The sequence below is a fragment of the Megalobrama amblycephala genome, linkage group LG1 (assembly GCF_018812025.1).
Source record: "Megalobrama amblycephala isolate DHTTF-2021 linkage group LG1, ASM1881202v1, whole genome shotgun sequence".
In the NCBI taxonomy this organism is placed as follows: Eukaryota; Metazoa; Chordata; class Actinopteri; order Cypriniformes; family Xenocyprididae; genus Megalobrama; species Megalobrama amblycephala.
This window is the reverse complement of record NC_063044.1, coordinates 72,786,723-72,800,021: the sequence shown is the minus strand read 5'-3', so window position 1 is coordinate 72,800,021 and position 13,299 is coordinate 72,786,723. Positions and strand designations below refer to the sequence as shown.

General features: G+C 39.6%; 1 long non-coding RNA gene across 1 annotated transcript; it reads left to right on the top strand.

Annotated features, from left to right (window-relative positions):
• Positions 1-3,423: 3,423 nt before the first annotated feature.
• Positions 3,424-4,270, top strand: LOC125249000. The gene is made up of 2 exons (XR_007180471.1): positions 3,424-3,678; positions 3,782-4,270. It is a non-coding gene; the product is annotated as an uncharacterized LOC125249000 (long non-coding RNA).
• Positions 4,271-13,299: the final 9,029 nt, after the last annotated feature.

The following is a 13,299-nucleotide window of genomic DNA, read 5'->3' as shown; positions in this document are numbered from 1 at the left end:
AACAGTCATATTGAATTATTATGGTTCAGAAGTGCAATTGACAAAGGAATCAGAGAATGTTTGTATCTCTTCAGCCTACAGTTTGGAACTGTACCCTCTGCCTGAGGGCATAACCTCACACTGATCAAAGAGAAAGTGGGTAGAGTCATTAGCAATCTTTCGACCCAGTTTTAGTGCTGTCTTTTCAAAAAATGTCCAGTAGAGAGCAAAGAGGAAGCACACCCATTATTTTGCCTGCCCTTTTTATCAGGTTCAGAATCTGTGATTTAAGTTTAATTGATAAATTACCAAACCAGGTAGTGAGTCCGTATCTGAGGAGATGCAGTTCTATAAAAGATGAGCCTTGCAGTTTCACATAGCCAAAATCTATTTATTGACAGTTATTTGGTTTATTCCTCTCCTTGTTTGAGGAACTATGTCGTCTATATTTGTGCCAATGCCTGCATCCTCTATTCAGAGCTCATAAAAATCCTCATGCTTTCCCCAGCTGACTGCCTAAAGCGAAAGTTTAAAAGACCAAGGTGACCAAAGTAATTAAATTATGTAGAGAATGTTGAATGCAATACACTTGTGATACTGACACAAAAATAGCCAAGATGCAGTACATGGACACGTCAACTCCACGCAGCGTCACTCCTACGAAGTTGTGACAGTCTGATTTGCAAGGTGTCTGCCAGAAAACTGGCTACTGCTTGCTGGCAAAGTGCTAATTTCAAAATGTTACTGACATATAAACGAATAACGTTATCTGAGTTTATTTGCAAAGTGACGCTACTCATGCTGCTTAACACCAATGCAGGTCAGCCTGCGTCACTTTAACGCGAAGTTACACATTTTTGGAGGTGCACACATCGATACGGCGGGGCTTGAAGGGGTTCGCAGGGTCTGCGGGAATATGTCATCGATTTGACGCAGAAACATATGCCTTTAGCCATGCTGTCTCTTCACCACTGCCATTTTCTTTTTTTTCTTTTCTTCTCTTTTTTTTTTACTGTCCCCCAACAGCAACATAGTGTCAGCCCAGATCCGGCCCACATCTGGTCTGCATGTAATCCACATGTACCAGATGTGAGCTGGATCTGGGCCACACTATGTTGCTGTCTGGGTCATTTCTGGTTGTATAGCCATCGTGAATGATTTTTCTTGATTTGTAGGGGGATGTCGGTTGATGTATTGATTGTGGCCTTTAACATATTTTATGTAATTTATAGACTAATTCTGGACGTGGACAGTGGACGTTCATATTGTGGCCAGATTGGACAACTTTATTCACGTCATTCATCGACTAATTCTAGATGTCAATGGACGTTTAGATTATAGCCGGTATGAACGTCTATTCTCAACGTATTCTGGCTGTCAGTGGACGTTTATATTGTGGCCAGATTGGACAACTTTATTCACGTCATTCATCGACTAATTCTAGATGTCAATGGACGTTTAGATAATAGCCGGTATGAACGTCTATTCTCAACGTATTCTGGCTGTCAGTGGACGTTTATATTGTGGCCAGATTGGACATCTTTATTCACGTCATTCATCAACTAATTGTGGACGTCATCGGACGTCCAGATAATAGCCGGTATGAACGTCTATTCTCAACGTATTCTGGCTGTCAGTGGACGTTTATATTGTGGCCAGATTGGACATCTTTATTCACGTCATTCATCGACTAATTCTAGATGTCAATGGACGTTTAGATAATAGCCGGTATGAACGTCTATTCTCAACGTATTCTGGCTGTCAGTGGACGTTTATATTGTGGCCAGATTGGACATCTTTATTCACGTCATTCATCAACTAATTGTGGACGTCATCGGACGTCCAGATAATAGCCGGTATGAACGTCTATTCTCAACGTATTCTGGCTGTCAGTGGACGTTTATATTGTGGCCAGATTGGACATCTTTATTCACGTCATTCATCGACTAATTCTAGATGTCAATGGACGTCCAGATTATAGTCAGTATGAACGTCTATTCTCAACGTATTCTGGCTGTCAGTGGACGTTTATATTGTGGCCAGATTGGACATCTTTATTCACGTCATTCATCGACTAATTCTAGATGTCAATGGACGTCCAGATTATAGTCAGTATGAACGTCTATTCTCAACGTATTCTGGCTGTCAGTGGACGTTTATATTGTGGCCAGATTGGACATCTTTATTCACGTCATTCATCGACTAATTCTAGATGTCAATGGACGTCCAGATTATAGTCAGTATGAACGTCTATTCTCAACGTATTCTGGCTGTCAGTGGACGTTTAGATTGTGGCCAGATTGGACATAATTTCTCAATGTCATTAATCGACTAATTCTGGCTGTAAATGGACGTTCAGATCATGGCCTGGACGGGCGGACGGGATATCAACCTGTTTTGGATGTCCACAGACGTCGCTTGCTCAGTGGGTGGACATGTCTCCACTTTCAGTTCACAGGAGCCCGTCAGAAGAGGTGTGCACGAGTAACACTTGAGAGAATATCCTTACAAACAGAGAAAGACATTGAGTTAGCTCTCTACAGTATGACTAACAAATAATACATTTCAATATTTGCTGTTTTTTGTACCTCCAGTGAGAAAAATGAAAAGAAGAACAACGGAGACTTGCAGATCCATCATGTGTCAGAAACAGAATGACTATACAGGAATAATGCTTCAGGATCTTTCATGTCTGTTCAGAAAGGGTTGGGTTTAATAAGAACACATTGTGAAATCCGCAAGGCACTATGAAAGTTACTGCTAAGAAAAGGGAATCTGTAACTTCATCAGGTTGGGGCTCGTTTGTGAAAACAAGCAGAATGAGTTTCTGTGGAAAATGAAACGTCATTTTATTATTTGTGCATATTTCTTTCAGAGAGTGTTAAAATGTATGACTGATGTGTTAAAAGCCCATTTTTAATATATGCAGTGTAGCCTATAATTTCCAAATTAGTGTAAATATATTTAATAAGTTTACACTGGCAGAAAAGAATCCTGTACACACAAATCTATATTAAACAACACACCAGCAGCACAACTGCATGCAAGAGAATATGAGTTGAGTGGTTGAGACTGAATTCAAATGTCTTTTTTTTTTAGTTTATGTCTCTCCATCATCGTCATCATCATCATCATCCTCACAGACTGAGATCAGTCCAGGTCGCTCTGTGACTCTCTCCTGTCAGTTGTATTCATATACTGGATTCTCCTGTTATTCTGAGGGACTTCATCTGTTGTGGGTGAATCAGGCTGGTGTTGATCTGAAGACAGACTCCAGATATCAGATATTATTCTCATCAGATCACTGTATCATCACTCTGACTACAACACTCCTGAATGAAGATGACAACAGAGAGTGGAGATGTCAGCTTACTCTCAGAAATCAACTCCAGACCTCAGTCAGATACACTGTCAAGTATTCAGGTGAGAAACAACTATTACTACTGTAAAATATGATGTTAATGTTATGACACGTTCATTTCTACTGACAGCTTTACACCATTAAACTATCAGTCAGTCTGTAAATGCTTCATCAATAACTGTTCATAGTTGAATCCCCTTGACTTCAGTCATGTCCAGTTTCTCTTCTTCTTCTTCTTCCACACATGTTTCCTGCAGTGATTGTGATGATTGTTGAGATGGCAGTGTTTGCTGCTCCTACTGTGATTCTTCTTCAGATCATCTGTGCAAGAAGACCTGGTGAGTTTGAGCTTCACACAATCTGATGATTCACACTCATCTGATCTGGAACAATCATGGTAAAAACACATACGAGAGGTCAGTCAATGCTTTTATTTTGCAGGGAGGAAGGACTCGCAGCACCCAGAGGAAATAGAGATGCCTACAATATTACAATAAAATACTGCTGAGTTTGGAGACCATCTGAAACAAGATTTAAAACAGCAGAAACTCACAGAGGATTGTTCATTGTTTGATTTTCTTCTTCTCAGAAAACAGAGAAAAACTCCCTGAAGAAATAGTGACACCATCCAGTTTAGATTCAAATATCTTTTACAAATAAAAGGCCAGATTTATGTTCATTTATATGGTTTGATGGATATTTTCCTACAGTGTTGAATGTCATTTTCTTGTGCTTCATATATAAACTGCATTAAATATAATATTAAATCCAGTAATGGACAGACTGTTTGTAAAATCCTCTCTCTGTTCTGTGTGATGAAGATGATTTGCTGATTCTCATATCTTATCTTTTCATTCCTGTTTTTAGCATCTTTGTTCATTTTGAATGATTTCTACTAATTTTCTTAATTAAACCTCTCTAATTGTTTAATATGTCTCCTTTCCTGAGATGTTTGTCACAATTAAGGTGATCCATGAGCTTGTAATGTGAGGATGAACAGCAGCAAAGATAAACTAATAATGAAATGATTCATTCATGTTCATAATAATTCACATAACTTTATTCTGGTTAGTTCAGAAATCCACTTTGATAAACTGATGACTTTAACACACTTCACCTTCTGTCACAGCCGGGTTACAAGAGCACAGTTATTGGTTTAGACTTGTTAACTGAAAGATAGAGATGGGTGTCATGCAGCACGTAAAGAAAGAAGAGGAAGTGACATCAGAATGATTAAGAATGATTCAGTCTAAACTGGTTCAGAGATGATCACTGCTCGATGTGGTTAAACTGAGTTCTCACACTCAACATGTTTTAGTAACACTTTACAATAAATAATCCTGAACTTATACCTGAATTAATAGTTACTTCAACATGAGCTCATGATTAGTGAAGATATGAACTAATCATTAACAAATGAAGAGCAATTCATAACTTCTAAAACGGCTATACTTAATTTATTATTTTAGTTACGGAAGTGTAGGATGGATATGAACCATCTTAATATTGTAAGAAAGTATTGACTCTGGAATAAATCTTCATACAGACTCTGAGTTTGGAACTAACAGTAATGATCTCATGAGCAAAAGAATATCCTATAAACCCTGTTCAGGACAGATGTGTGTTGAGCCAGTGTGGTTTACAATATTCACTTCTCACCCTGAACAACATGTTTCACACAGATGTAAAGCAACACTTCACTGTGGTTTAGTGTCAATAAATAGCAACCCGATGTCATCACTCTGATCAGAGGAAGGAATGAGTGTGATCTGTGTGTGCTGAGACTGATCATTCTCTCTTCACTTCTCTCTGTTCTGCTCTGACAGTTCTGTCTGCCGTGTCGTAGTTCATTGTCTCTTTGTTTGTGTTGTGCTGGATCACATGACTCTTTGTGTTGGCCATGTGATCCTCTTGTCCCGCCTCCTTGTTTCCCATATTATCCTTGTTTAGTTTTTGTTGAGTACTCGTTTATCTGAGTGGGATCACCTGTTCTTCCCCTCTTAATGGGAGAAATTAAGCTTTTTAAAGCTTTAAATCAACTGAACCAATTGCTTCACAATTTGATTCATTGTTTGGAAGCGTTCGAAACATCACACCCCTGCTGGTCAGAACAGTGTAAAAACAGACAGTAAGAACAGCATTTGTTGCAGTGTGTTCAATGGACAGCTCAGCTAAACAAGCCAGTAAGAGACTATTAACTACTATTATTCCTTTTCATTATACTAATGTCTCATTAAAACATCGACAAACGTATAAAACTGACCAGAGCCCAAAGAGATTTTGTTCAGTGATTCATTCCCAGAGGATGATCTCAGTGAATCCTCATGATTAATGGGTGAACCATTGAAATTTCGAAATGTTTTTAACACTTATGATGTAACAAAGCCTTGTTTACTGAAATCATGTGACTGTCAGTTTGAAACACGCTCCGAACCCAGTCTCCACACCATGGGCGGGCATTGAGGTGCCTGGCCCACCCTGGGATTCAACAGTGCCCACCCTGGATGAGCCTGTCTCCCTTCACCAACTCCATGTCCCACCTTTCACCAGTTCTTGCTCGTTTGCTCAATATTATTATTATTTTTTATCAATTTTATCAAAAATGTGTTTGCCCTGATTTTCAAAAAAATATTTAAAATGGATTTGATTGGTGTGGCAACCAGGGCGGGCGAAAGCCGTGAGGGAACGGCCGAGGCCGGTGACGCAAGTGATAACGAGCATCACCTGGGAGGCGCACCGGCCTTGAGTCTCTCACGGAGGAGCTCCGGGAGCATAAAAGGAGGAGCGACGACCGTGAAGGTCGAGAGAGGACCAGGCCTGGATATTATTTTATGTTTTATTATGTTTGTGTGGCCGGCAGACGTCCGCGAGGGTCTGCCGGCATTACTTTCCTTTTGTTCTTTGTTTATTTATATATTAAAGTTTTGTTGAACGTTCGCCGGTTCCCCCCTCCTTCTTCCCACATTTACGAACTGTGTTACAATTGGTTTGTCGATAGTGAGCGCGGAAATGTTTGGTTGTGTGCTAAGCACATCGCTGCTTAACGTTAGCTGTCATTTTTTAAACAACTATGCTGAGCTATCTCGTGTGACTATGGATATATGGCAATTTTTTATTGATTGACAGCGTTTGGTGATTCCCTAGTTATTTTTTGTAGCAAATATGCTTCTTTGGGGCCCGTATGGGGCCCCAGGTGGGGCTCCAGTGGGACAGCCTAAATCCTGAGCTGACTGTGGGCTGCCGCCCCTGTTGAGGCCATTTGTGGGCCTACACTACGGGTAAAGTGTGGGAATACTGTGGAAAATGCACAGATGTGTGGGAACATACCTTTGGCTTTAACAAACAACAAGATTAGTTTAGATTAGTCTACTTTGCATTTGCCACAACACACGCAAAACAATTTAACTTATTGAAAGAATAAATTAGAAGTCATATGTTTCAAATAATTTCATTTATTCACAGTCATGTTAAAATATACACTATATTGCCAAAAGTTTTGGGACGCCTGCTAGCCTGACTTCGTCATACTCATATTCTAGGCAGAATGTGAGTCTGATACTGCTCCATTGCACTTGAATTATGGGGCGTGTCTTAACCGAACCAGTAAAAAAAAAAACTCTGCACTCAATTGGATAGACCTACAACCAATCAGAGCAACGCAGTAAGTGACGTATGTTGAACTTGTACTTAAACTTTTGCCGAATCCCGTTGGAAGGACGGCAAACACATCTTTCCCATCGACAAATGCCTTGATTGCGGTTCTTTGTTCGTCTTTTAAAATTAATGCGCTGTCGATTTCTTTTATTACAGACGTGATAGCGGAATCTAAACATCTTACTTCTCCAGCTGCAGTCATCGTTGGTGAAAACCAATTCAACCCAAGCGCTCTTTGATGACGTGGGTGGTTACGTAACCGCAGATAGCCTGTCCATCATCGATTAAAGCCCGCCCTGGCAATTTGATTGGCTCGGCCTTCTGGGAGCCGAGCATAATTACTCCACAATGGATCGAGTCCAGACCGAACTTCCCGTCCAAAAAATGTTGTGGGCGGGGTTCGGGCTGGCACCCAGGCTAGACGCCTGCCATTATGTGCACATGAACTTTAATGACATCCCACTCTTAATCCGTAGGGTTTAATATGGAGTTGGCCCACCCTTTGCAGCTATAACAGCTTCAACTCTTCTGGGAAGTCTTTCCACAAGGTTTAGGAGTGTGTTTATGGGAATTTTTGACCATTCTTCTAGAAGCGCATTTGTGAGGTCAAGCAGTGATGTTGGTGAGAAGGCCTGGCTCACAGTCTCCGCTCTAATTCATCCCAAAGGTGTTCTATCGGATTGAAGTCAGGACACTGTGCAGGCCAGTCAAGTTCCTCCACACCAAACGCGCTCATCCATGTCTTTATGGACCTTGCTTTGTGCACTGGTGCGCAGTCATGTTGGAACATCCCCAAACTGTTCCCACAAAGTTGGGAGCATGAAATTGTCCAAAATGTCTTGGTATGCTGAAGCATTAAGAGTTCCTTTCACTGGAACTAAGAGTTCAAGCCCAACCCCTGAAAAACAACCCCACACCATAATCCCCTCCACCAAACATTACACTTGGCACAATGCAGTCAGGAAAGTACAGTTCTCCTGGCAACCGCCAAACCCAGACTTGTCCATCGGATTGCCAGACAGAAGCGTGACTGGTCACTCCAGAGTAACGTCTCCACTGCTCTAGAGTCCAGTGGCTCGTGCTTTACACCACTGCATCCGGCGCTTTGCATTGCACTTGGTTGCTTGGATGCAGCTGCTCGGCTCTCCACACATTGTTCTTGAGCTAATCTGAAGGCTATTGTAGTTATTGAGCTATTGCATACTGTGCATCTCAGCATGCGCTGACCCCGCTCTGTGATTTTATGTGGCCTACCACTTCATGGCTGAGTTTCTGTTGTTCCCAATTGCTTCCACTTTGTTATGATACCACTAACAGTTGACCATGGAATGGACTTATTGCACATTTGGCAACCTATCTCGGTACCACACTTGAGTTCACTGAGATTCTGCAAAATGTGTAGTGCTGGGGAGTCTCCAGGAATGTGTTTGGGAACCCCTGTTGTAGGCAAAATTGTGAGTGAGCCCACTCCCTTGGCTGAGAAGCAACCCCACACATGAATGGTCTCAGGATGCTTTACTGTTGGCATGACACAGGACTGATGGTAGTGCTCACCTTTTCTTCTCTGGACAAGCTTTGTTCTGGATGCCCCAAACAATCTGAAAGGGGATTCATCAGAGAAAATGACTTTACCCCAGTCCTCAGCAGTCCAATCCCTGTAACTTTGCAGAATATCAGTCTGTCCCTGATGTTTTTTTTTTTCTGGAGAGAAGTGGTGTCTTTGCTGCCCTTCTTGACAGTCCATCCTCAAAAAGTTTTCACCTCACTGTGCATGCAGATGCATACAAACCTGAAACCATTCATGTAGGAATTAAATTTTGGGTCCATGACCAGGAAACTCCCCTGACATTAATCCCATTGAGAATCCTCAAGAGGCAGGTGGACAAGCAAAAACCACAAATTCTAACAAACTCCAAGCATTGATTATCCAAGAATGGGCTGCCATCAGTCAGGATGTAGCCCAGAAGTTTATTGACAGTATACCAGGGTGAATTGCAGAGGTCTTGAAAAGAAGGGTCAGTATTGACTCTTTGCATAAACTAAATGTAGTTGTCAATAAAAGCCTTTGAAACTTAAGAAATGCTTGGATTTATACTTCAGTATGCCATAGTAACATGTGACAATAAAATATAAAAGTCTGCTGTAGCAGCAGTCCTTGTGAAAATGAATTTTTAAACTTCTAAGATGAGTTTTAAACACGTAAATCATGTTAAAAGCTGCATACGGTGGCCATGCTGGATCATTCCTGATCATCAACCCCAGTGAGTGAACGGCACTATGAACTATGAGACTAATGATGAGCATAGACCACATAGAGAGAATTAACTTCAGTGCTTTTATTTACAACATGCGCTCATTCATGGCTGATTTATTTTTATTTTATTTTCAAGTAGAACTGATTATCAGTCTATCTGTACATGTGATGTCACTTCCTGGGTGTCACAATTTTAAGAAATGTCCTTTTTTTAAAAAAAAAAAAGAGGGAAATCAACTATGTAACAAGGTTGAGGGACACAGATAATGTTAATAAAAATTAACGTTATGGTCGTGATATATCGTCTTGCTTGAGCTTGTGGTTTTGGTGTCCCACATTCACATGCGTATAAAGAGAAGTCAATAAAATTAAAAGTCTAATTAAATGAGTGTTCACACTAATGAAGAAAAACAGCAAAATGGTTATATTTTTTAGCATTTGTCTATATTTTAACTTTGATTTTTTTTTTTTTTTTTAGCCCTGATGGAAGTGAAGGAGGAGAGTGAAGAACTAAGTGGAGGAGAAATATCACGTCAAATCTGGAAAATAAACTTTGAGAAAAGACGAGACAAGAAATCTACAACCTGCACTCAGTGTGGAAAATGTTGTCTTGAGCATCACATGAGAGTTCATACTGGAGAGAAGCCGTTCACATGTGATCAGTGTGGAAAGAGTTTCACAGACCAATGTCATCTTGAGCTTCCCACTGGTGAGAAACCGCACACGTGATCAGTGCGGGAAGAGCTTTGCACAATTATCACACCTTAAATGTCCCATATTATGCCTATTTTTCAAGATGCAGTTTAAGTCTCAGGTGTCCCCAGAATGTGTCTGCGAAGTTTCAGCTTAAAATACATCACAGATCACCATTATCACAGATGAGTAAAATTAAGTCTGGAATGATTCACAGTGTGATGGATGTTAATGAGTATGTACTTGTAATGTTAATGTATTTCACTAATTATACTTTCTTTCAATTTTTATTTATTTACTTAGTATTAATTTGCCTACGAAAACCTCATCATTTTGTTTTGTATCTTATTTTTGCTATTTTTGGAAAAAGTTTTATATTTCTATTACGTGATGGCGCAATTTTTGTTCAGCCCGCGCTGAGTCCTCAGACCGCGTTGAGAGGAGGTAAACAGTTAGCGGTGCTCTCTCAATATAGACTTATAAAGGTTCTAAAAGTTTGATTAAGTCAATAATATGCAGTAATATTATTTTTACTAATGAATGAATTGGATTTAATCGTTCATTACCGAGTACAGTGGTTTGAGTATGTGTGTGCGCGCCAATAGAACGTGGTGATTTTAACAAATTAAATAACTGCCTTTAATTTGTGCTGGTAAAAATCACAGATGACATGTATTTCTCAAACTCTGCTCTTTAATCCATCCAGGTACAATTTATATTTGTTCTTTCTTTTCAATGTGTTCATTTTGTATTGATTGATTTAAAACTAGCTGCAGGAGATTATTTTCTATGTTTGTAATGATTAATTTTGCACTTTATGTAATTTATGTGTTTTATGCATTTTGTTATCACTGTAATGTTTGCTCAGACCGCGTTGAGCGTGCTGAGAGGAGGTAAAAAAATCACAGATGACATGTATTTCTCAAACTGTGCTCTTTAATCCATCCAGAGAGCCAGAATAAACTCCACAGCAGCAGCAGCACTTCCAGTTGTCTCCTTGTCTTCTATCACACAACGCAGATTGGGCAGTAGCCAGAATTAGGCCGGTTACACTCGCAACCTTTCAAACCTTGATTATCTTGTTCAGGGGCCGTATTCACAAAACATTTTATCTTACCACTAAGAGTTCTCCTAAATAGCAGTAAAAGTTCTTAGCTAAGAGTTTTCTCTTAAAACCTATTCACAAAGCTGCTGAGACAGACTTTTACTAAGGAATAGACAGAAGTCTTAAGCTAAGAGTAAGGGCGGGGTTGACCTCGTTGCTATGGAGTATACACACAGTGATTGGCTGATGGGGAGGAGTCAGCGATTTAATCACAGAAATATTGTAGAATGAGGTGTCATGTTTCCATATTAAAATAAAGGTTTAAAAATACAAATGTTGCCCTATTCAAAATAAAATGTTGCCATATTGTTGCCATAAAGGTTTTAAAATATAGGCTAAGTGTCACTAATTAAACTAGTATATACAGTATATATATATATATATATATATATATATATATATATATATATATATATATATAAATATGTGTGTGTTTTTTTTTTTTTTTTTTACTCTATTCGATTTGTAATTATGTAATCATTTGTAAGTGTGAACTAATGAAAACCACTGGCACAGGTAATCAGACAATCTTTATTTATTTGTTAAAGATTTTTTTTGGCGTCTCATCGTAGATTCAAATCTATAAATCAAAATGTATTGCATTTAGGAAGAAAAGGTTCAGCACCTAAGGCTCTGTCGCTATTGCCTCAATGGTGTACAGTGTCTTTGGGTGGATTAGGACTGTTTGTGATTTGGTCTTACCCACGTAGAAGGCAACGTTCTCAGGACCTTACGCAACGTTCCCTAAAAGTTCTCAAAATGTGATTAAATTTCTGAACCTTTACAGAACATTCGGGACGTTCCTAAACCTCCTCTTTTGGTAATGAAAGTGCTGCAGTTCAAGGTTCCTTATATGAGTTTAGGGGGACTTTCCATTTTGGTTATTTTATGGTCAAAAAAAGAACGTTACAAAGAGGATATTTGAAACATTAACAGAACGTTCCCACACAGTCCTCTGTTGATCATTTAATAACGTTCCCGATATGAGTTTAGGGGAACGTTCCATTTTGGTTATTTTATGGTCATGCATGAATGTTACAAAGAGGACATTTGGGAAGTTATCAGAACGTCCTATTGATAGTACCCTCAACATTCCCAGAACGTCCTGAATGTTCCCTGAAGGTCCACCAAATAACGTTCCCCAAACCTTAAAAGCACTCCACATCGTGACCGTCTCTGAATGTTCTGGGAACTTTACTAGGTGACAGTGTAAAAAAGCCCATGTTCAGTTTGTGTTCTTTTATTATTATAAGGGCTGTACAGCTATTATGTTGGTCACTGAATTGAATTTAAAGGGTGTGGCCTGTTTTGACGATCGCGCGAGAGCGGATCAGTTTCAATGCGCGAACGGCAGAGTGAAAGCATAGGTCCTGCAGTCTTCCCTGTAAATCAGCAAAATAATGCAAATTAAGATGTCTTTCTGTAGCGATTTCACTTTGTGAAATGCAGGAAGAATACTTGTGATCCCGATTGGTAGCAGATGATGGTTAATTGTCTCAGACTTCTCGTTGAAGTTTCCTTCATGACGATTCTGGAATGTGCGTCATTGAAGACCATTCATCGTGATTATTGATATTCAACATCTTAAATAGTAAATTAGTACAATTTAGTACAACTGCCTCCTCTTTATTTCTCTCATGGCCATTGGACATCAGATGTGGTAATCGACTCTCTGAGACGGTTAACACCGTAGTAGTAATTGGTGCAATACAGTTCCTTTCAAACAGACAGCCTCGCTAGAAATTTTACGTTCCCAGAACATTCTCAGAACGTTCCCAGTATGTTCACAGACGGTCAAGATGGAGTTCTTTAAAGGTTTGGGGGACGTTATTTGGCGGACCTTCAGGGAACATTCAAGACGTTCTCTGAACGTTTAGGGAACCATACTTTATTTGGAAATGTTCTCAGAACGTCCCTGCTGCCCTTTTCAAAAATTGAATTGAAAATTAGAGCTAAGTTGACTAATAAAAGTGGCTGTTCAAACAAAAACTATTTTTTCTTAAAGGTTTTTACAGGTTATTCCTTGATTAATATTATGAAACAGTTTCTTTAAATTTCAAATCTCTTGCATTAAGTCATTAGCTGACAAAAACACACACATGAGCTAATGTAACTGCTGTATCACTGCATCAGTAACTACACAGTTACTATCTTTAAATAAATCAACATGCAGCACAAAACCAGTGTTTCTGGATCATCACTGACTGAAGCACAGGAGCTACCCTTCAGCACAATGGTGACCTCACAAATCTC